The sequence below is a fragment of the Saccoglossus kowalevskii genome, chromosome 20 (genome assembly GCF_978046115.1).
Source record: "Saccoglossus kowalevskii chromosome 20, keSacKowa6.1, whole genome shotgun sequence".
NCBI lineage: Eukaryota > Metazoa > Hemichordata > Enteropneusta > Harrimaniidae > Saccoglossus > Saccoglossus kowalevskii.
Genome location: NC_140660.1, coordinates 30212945 through 30221574, shown reverse-complemented (window position 1 = coordinate 30221574; position 8630 = coordinate 30212945).

The window sequence follows — 8630 nt, the reverse complement described above, 5'->3', positions numbered from 1 at the left end:
AACTTTAATATCATCTATGGGGAGGGTCAGTACATTCAGACATGTACTTGTTTTTTTGTTTGTAACATTTCTTTTTTCTGCTATCACCATAGGAGTTTTGAATTAATAGTTTTGCATTGATCCAATTCAATATGGCTGATGTATACTTATATACCCTTTATTTCTGACATTTGTCATTCTCTCCCATTTTGTTGACACCTTATTTTTATAATCAATCATTCATACCTGTATAATTTTGTTTTAATTTCAGAATCTGAAATACAGAATACACTACAAATAGAATAAATACGGTATATTAGAATGGTATCTTTAATAGAAGTGTATGTAAATCAATAGTTGTAATGTATACTAGATTATTTAAAATATTAATTACTTTGACCATAGACACATCTGTCATTTACATTAGCACATACACTACAAATAGAATAAATACGATATATTAGAATGGTATCTTTAATAGAAGTGTATGTAAACCAATAGTTGTAATGTATACTAGATTATTTAAAATATTAATTACTTTGACCATAGACACATCTATGTTATTTACATTAGCACATACACTACAAATAGAATAAATACGGTATATTAGAATGGTATCTTTAATAGAAGTGTATGTAAACCAATAGTTGTAATGTATACTAGATTATTTAAAATATTAATTACTTTGACCATAGACACATCTATGTCATTTACATTAGCACATACACTACAAATAGAATAAATACGGTATATTAGAATGGCATCTTTAATAGAAGTGTATGTAAACCAATAGTTGTAAGGTATGGTGATATGAATGGACGAAGGAAGCGTGACAGGGACAGATGGTGGGAGCATGACAGTGACAGCGCAAAGGGCTGGGAGGGTGACAGGGACAGAGGAAAGGGGGTGAAAGGAACGGACAAGGGGATAGTGACAGAGACAGAAGGGATCTAACATGTGTTTTTTTTAGGATTTCTACATAGACAGTAGTGTATTGTAGACTAGAATAGAATAATGATTTATTACATTCTTAATGAAATCTGACATTTCAGTTTTGGTAATTGCTGAATTAAAGCTTTTTAAAATAAACATACAATACAATAATAGATTTCAAATAAACTACAACTAAATCACATTGAAAATATAGAACAACAATACAATAATAGATTTCAAATAAACTACAACTAAATCACACTGAAAATATAGAACAACAATACAATTAATTTATTTTCACCTTTACTTTTCTTATTTTGTAGGCTTTTTGTATGTAATTTAATAAACCGAGTAGACATTGTTTGTTAGTTGTGTTTAAAATGTGTATCAATTTATCTTTTTTGTTGTAATTTTTGAAATTTGGATTGCAGAATTCTTGTCTATTTTCTGTATAGAGATCACACTCAGTGATGAAATGGATTTTATCCTCGATCATGTTACATTGTATTTTGGAGAGGTAAGGAGAGTGGCACCAACATTCTCGTCCATCTCTGCCCCCCCCCCTAAAAATTACCATGTACCCTGAGCTCACTGAAGTTGTAGCAAATGTGTTTTACATTATTATTGTGACAGATGATTTTTTTTATGGAGATAAGCTCTCTTTCAATCACACTGCTTGATGAGGATTGTCAACAAACTTGTGTGTTAATTTAGTTATATATATATATATAGAATGTCACAACACCACAGCGGTATTTGTCATCTGCTGTATAATCTATAGGAAAATATTTCAGGGACTTTGTTAAAAAATTGTTTTCAAATCCAAAAATATTGATTATTGATACTGATTATAAGTTGATATTTCTTTTTGTAACACGTTATGAAATGCAGAAAAAATAATAGAAGTGACCATGAACCACAGAAATTATCACCAACAAATTTAGTATAAATTCTGGTGTTTTACCCACTGTATTGTTCTGAATCACAGTTTATAGAATAGATTCTGTGTTTTAGTTTATGTTTGGGGATTTCATGGTGTTTTACCCACTGTATTGTTCTGAATCATAGTTTATAGAATAGACTCTGTGTTTTAGTTTATGTTTGGGGATTTCATGGTGTTTTACCCACTGTATTGTTCTGATTCACAGTTTATAGAATAGACGCTGTGTTTTAGTTTATGTTTGGGGATTTCATGGTGTTTTACCCACTGTATTGTTCTGATTCATAGTTTATAGAATAGACTCTGTGTTTTAGTTTATGTTTGGGGATTTCATGGTGTTTTACCCACTGTATTGTTCTGATTCACAGTTTATAGAATAGACGCTGTGTTTTAGTTTATGTTTGGGGATTTCATGGTGTTTTACCCACTGTATTGTTCTGATTCACAGTTTATAGAATAGACGCTGTGTTTTAGTTTATGTTTGGGGATTTCATGGTGTTTTACCCACTGTATTGTTCTGATTCACAGTTTATAGAATAGACTCTGTGTTTTAGTTTATGTTTGGGGATTTCATGGTGTTTTACCCACTGTATTGTTCTGAATCACAGTTTATAGAATAGACTCTGTGTTTTAGTTTATGTTTGGGGATTTCATGGTGTTTTACCCACTGTATTGTTCTGATTCACAGTTTATAGAATAGACTCTGTGTTTTAGTTTATGTTTGGGGATTTCATGGTGTTTTACCCACTGTATTGTTCTGAATCACAGTTTATAGAATAGACTCTGTGTTTTAGTTTATGTTTGGGGATTTCATGGTGTTTTTTTTGACAGAAATAACAATGTTTGTATACTGTGTTATGTCATTTTATCTATTTCTAGTTTTAAAAAGTCAACAAAATGTTTTATACTGTTAATCCAATGAAGAGTTTAATATACATTACTATGTAAGCAAATACAATGCAAATACAATGTTGTAACACATTATTTTATATTTCAGTCAATTTAACATGTCAACCACATTACATCAACCAAGATTAAATGTTACCTTGTATTTAACTTTAGTGTCAAGTCTTATTTTAAATTACAAAGTATGAAAGTCTCCATTCATATTATTATACATCTGTCACCGTAACGCCATAAGTTACAGCATGCCATAATTTTGCATTTTCCTACCATATTACGAAATGGGAATTCCAAATACAGCAGAATGATTACGCTCATAAGCGTCCTCCAATAATAAAAACAAATATGGCTGCCACCAGGGATTGATCACACTCCACACAAAGAAGTTCGCTGATTCTGTTCTAAACTGTTTTTATTTTGGCATCGATTTTGATGTATCCTTGGAAGGAAAGATGTATAATAATAATGTAATTATGAGGATACCTCAAAGTATGCACTCAGACAGTACTGTAAAAGCATTTATTTTCACTGGGTTTTAATTTCACAAACTTGGTAGAAAAACAATGAGTTTATTGTTATTCTACATTTTTAAGTAGATTTAATTTAGAAAATTTCACTTAACAGCAGAAATAGCAAAATTAAAAACCAGTGAAAAATGAATTCATTCACAGTAACTTATGCTTAAAGTCAAAAATGTCTTTTAAAAATGTTTGAAACCCATTCGTTCATACAGATAAGACCCCTATGGAGTTACCAGACTACCACCAAATAAGACCCCCTATCTGGTAACCAGACTACAACCAAATGAGACCCCCTATCTGGCACCCAGACTACAATCAAATAAGACCCCCTATCTGGTAACCAGAACACAACCAAATAAGACCCCATATCTGGTAACCAGACTACAACCAAAATACGACCCCCTATCTGACAACCAAATAAGACCCCCTATCTGACAACCAGCCTTCAACCAAATAAGAACCTCTAGCTGGTAACCAGACTACAACTAAATGAGACCCCCTATTTGACAACCAAATAAGACCCCCTATCTGACAACCAGACTACCATCAAATAAGACCCCTTATCTGGCAACCAGACTACAACCAAATATGACCCCCTATCTGACAATCTGGCTACATCCAAATGAGACCCCCCCTATCTGACATTCTGGCTACAACCAAAATAGACCCACTGTCTGACAACCAGACTACAACCAAAGAAGATCCCTTATATAACAACCAGACTACAACCAAATAAGACCCTTTAGCTGGTAACCAGACTACGACCAAATAAGACCCTTTAGCTGGTAACCAGACTACGACCAAATAAGACCCCCTATCTGACATTCTGGCTACAACCAAAATAGACCCACTGTCTGACAACCAGACTACAACCAAAGAAGATCCCTTATATAACAACCGGACTACAACCAAATAAGACCCCTTCTATGACAACCAGACAACAACCAAATAAGACCCAGTATCTGGCAACCAAACTACAATCAAATAAGACCCCCTATCTGGCAACCAGACTACAATCAAATAAGACCCTACATCTGACAACCAGACTACAACCAAATAAGACCCTCTATCTGGCAACCAGACTGCAACCAAATAAGAACCTATATCTGGCAACCAGACTACAACCAAATAAGATCCCATATCTGGCAAGCAGACTGCAACCAAATAAGACCCTCTATCTGGCAACCAGACTGCAACCAAATAAGACCCCTTGTCTGGCAACCAGACTACAAGACCCCCTATCTGACAACCAGACTACAACCAAGTAAGACCCCCTATCTGGCAGCCAGGCTGCAACCAAATAAGAGCTCGTATCTGGCAACCAAACTGCAACCAAATGAGACCCCATATCTGGCAACCAGACTGCAACCAAATAAGACCCCCTATCTGGCAACCAGACTACAACCAAATAAGACCCCTATTCGGCAACCAGACTACAACCAAATAAGACCCCCTATCTGGCAACCAGTCTACAACCAAATAAGACCCCTTGTCTGACAACCGGACTACAACCAAATAAGACCCCCTATCTGGCAACCAGACTACAACCAAATAAGACCCCCTATTCGGCAACCAGACTACAACCAAATAAGACCCCCTATCTGGCAACCAGTCTACAACCAAATGAGACCCCGTATCTTGCAACCAGAATGCAATGAATTAACACCCGCTTTCTGGTAATTAAGACAATAATCTAAATAGACCTCCTGGTAATCAAACTGAAACGAAATAAGACTCCAATTGCAGTGGGTCTATGTACCATGTAACTTAAAACATTATTTTAAAGTTATCAATGTTTTTACGATTTTATGATGTATTTAACTTTGTCCTAATTTACGATGTTGTGTTGGTTGTAAATTGGCAGCATTTCTGTTCTACCCCAACCACCCTGGTATGGGGGACAATGTGCTATTTTTATAACGTGATAACAACACTGTAGATAAGAAATGTATTCATGGATGTCAATCATTAACCAAATAACAATGTTATCAGTTAAACGTAAATCAGAATATTCTGTGCATGTAGTCATTCCGTTGATTCGGTTACACTGAGCAACACCCATCGTCACACAATCGTCGTTCATTTGTACACAGCTGATCTGATCACATCTAGGTATTCATCGTAACTCGGTAAGTTAAAATATAATATTTTGTTGTATAATTTGTACACAGCTGATCTGATCACATCTAGGTATTCATCGTAACTTGGTAAGTTAAAATATAATATTTTGTTGTATACTTTGTACACAGCTGATCTGATCACATCTAGGTATTCATCGTAACTCGGTAAGTTAAAATATAATATTTTGTTGTATACTTTGTACACAGCTGATCTGATCACATCTAGGTATTCATCGTAACTCGGTAAGTTAAAATATAATATTTTGTTGTATACTTTGTACACAGCTGATCTGATCACATCTAGGTATTCATCGTAACTCGGTAAGTTAAAATATAATATTTTGTTGTATAATTTGTACACAGCTGATCTGATCACATCTAGGTATTCATCGTAACTCGGTAAGTTAAAATTGTATTGTTGTATAATTTGTAATATAAAGCAGGACTCAAATCGGAGCTTGTTTTAACATCGTATAAACGTTTTTACGGTCGGTATTTGGTGACATTGTTGATTTCAGAGGTTATGTGATTGACGTGAAATATTCGTGTTACCAGTATTTCACAGCGTAGTTACCATAGTTACAGTATATTAGTTTTTGTTGTTGACACGATAAATTTGTCACGTGATATATTAGTATAAACAAAATACACGAATTGTAAAAAATACGGAAGTGTTCTTTTGTTCAGACAACCCAATAGTCAGACAAAACGTTGTTTTAGATAGGTAATAATATATCATTTGATTTAAAGAGGCAAGGGGGATATCGTTTAAACACTCGTTTGTTTACTATGTTCTACATTTATCGTGACATTTGCACGTATTTCAATGGCAAACACAACTGAAACCATTCAAGTCATTTCTGCCGTATATGTGAACCTGAGAGAAGATGCTTTCAACCTTGATACAATGTCAAGTATACAAACTGTTGACCAATGATCGCTTAGTGCGAGTTATTTTGTCAAGTACACGTGAATCTTACTAATTGTTATCACGTTGCTTGCTATTAATTTGCCATTCCAGTCTGTGTTTCGTTGTTACAATACGTCATTGCTATACTCAACCGAGTTTTACTATTTTGTTTAGTCTGACACGACATACCCTCTGTCATCATCCCAATATTCCAAACCTCTCTACACTTTTCCCACATCAGTGGTAGAGTTATTGTTATTGCAAAAAGTGATCTTGAGTTATTCAAAGGTAGACGTATGACCACCCGTTCCTAGCTCGTGAGAGCACCAAACAAGATTGGAACAGCCATCGGGAAATTCAGCGCTGCAAGAAGTCAAAAAATAGAAGCATACGACGCAATTCACGCAATGTTACCGATCACCGAAAACCGCCTGAAAGAGTTGACTATCATCGACGATAACATTGCCAAATTTATCTCGAAGACACCGACATTACTGAAATGAGTGATTACGAATTCAGTGGCTCCGTCCGAGTTCCGAAAGCCTCCAATTTCTACGTTAAAACAGCCCCGAGTACAAGCGTAAACTAGCTAGGGAAGACATACAAACAAGTAATGTTATCCTGTCGCCGCCGCGACGACTCCGACTGCACGGTTCAAATCCATGCAGTTATCAAAGCTCGAAATACTGACTGTCCACGGCAACACGCTGAAATGGTCACAGTTCAACGACAACTTCACTGCTGTTTGTCAAATGTACAAAAATTGACATATTTAGGAAGTTTCCTTGAAGACAAAGTCAGTCGCGTTATAGATGGACTATTACACTATCTGCCCAAACTACGACTTGCTCACCCTGTTTCCTACGATGATTCGTTGAATATTGACATTCTAATCGGAGCGGATCGGTACTGGGATTTCATTGATAACATTAATTTAAAGGGATCAGACCCGTTGCCGTGAACTCTCCATTAGGATATTTGCTGTCTGAACCTCTACACCGTAATAAACAACGCACGAACACACCGCGGACTTGTCTGTTACTACCGACGCCATTAGCGACGCCATGCTTGACAACCATGTTATTTCATGCTGGGATCTCGAATATATAAGGGATAAAAGACGAGATAAACCAGACCCGCTAAAAGGCTACGCCTAACGAACAACTAAAGCAATACACTCAAACTTGTTTGAAAAAAAGAAGATGAAAGATTTACTGCCAAATTGCCTTGGAAAGGCAACAATGAACCGCTTCAAACGAACTTGAACGCAATCCTAAACCGCACTCGACACATGGTTAGTCGCCTGCCACGTGGCATTGTTGATATGTACAACTTTATTGACATTATTCATTTTGAATAGAACATAGTCCAATCTATAACTAAATAACAATTTATTCCGGACAGAAACTCGATCTGTGGAGACTTTTTTTTTGTAAATTTATTTGTTGAATAATAAAAAAAAAAAGAGAAAAAAAAAGTCGGTGTGGCCTTATCTGCGAACAATTGCGTAGCGGTTATTTTGAGCGAGTCATCGATGACAACAACTCCGAGGGACACTACTTGCCTCACCACGCTGTTAAACGAGTAAACAGCACTACTCCAATTCGCGTGGTTTATGACTGCAGTGCGAAAGATAACTCTGGTCAGCCCAGTCTGAAAGACTATCTCGATACTGGACCACCACTACTATATTGCTTAGATTTCGTGCCAACCCCATCGCCTCCCAGTCAACCAGTGACATTGAGAGGGTATTTTTACAAATACGCCTGGACCATACCGATCACAATTTACTAAGTTTCTCTGGTTATCCGATATTAACGACCCGGAAAACGATTTCATCACATATTTTATTCGGTGTTACGTCGAGTCTATTCATACTCAACGCCGCTGTAAAACATTGAAGCCAATGAGGATATAACCGCTGTACGCAATCTCCATAGAAATGTTTATGTCAATGATGTTGTATCTGACTGTACCAATACTGAGAAAGCCATAGAATACTATAAAGATTCCATCAAACTCATGTCAACACGAGATTTTAACCTAAGCCCTCGGAAATTTAACGATAACATGTAAAGCCCCTTTTACAATTGGTGCCAAACAGACTATTATTATTAATAATAATCCTAATATTACACTGGACATATGATATGCATCCATGCGATTTAATAATTGTGTCCGATGTTACAGCGGCCGTCACCGCAATAATTGGACTGGGTATCACACAGGACAACCATATGTTAGCATTTGTTTCACTAAATGATCCGAAGTGATCTGAGTCATCGTATTTATAGGCCAACACCTCGCGCGACAGGTGGTGCGGT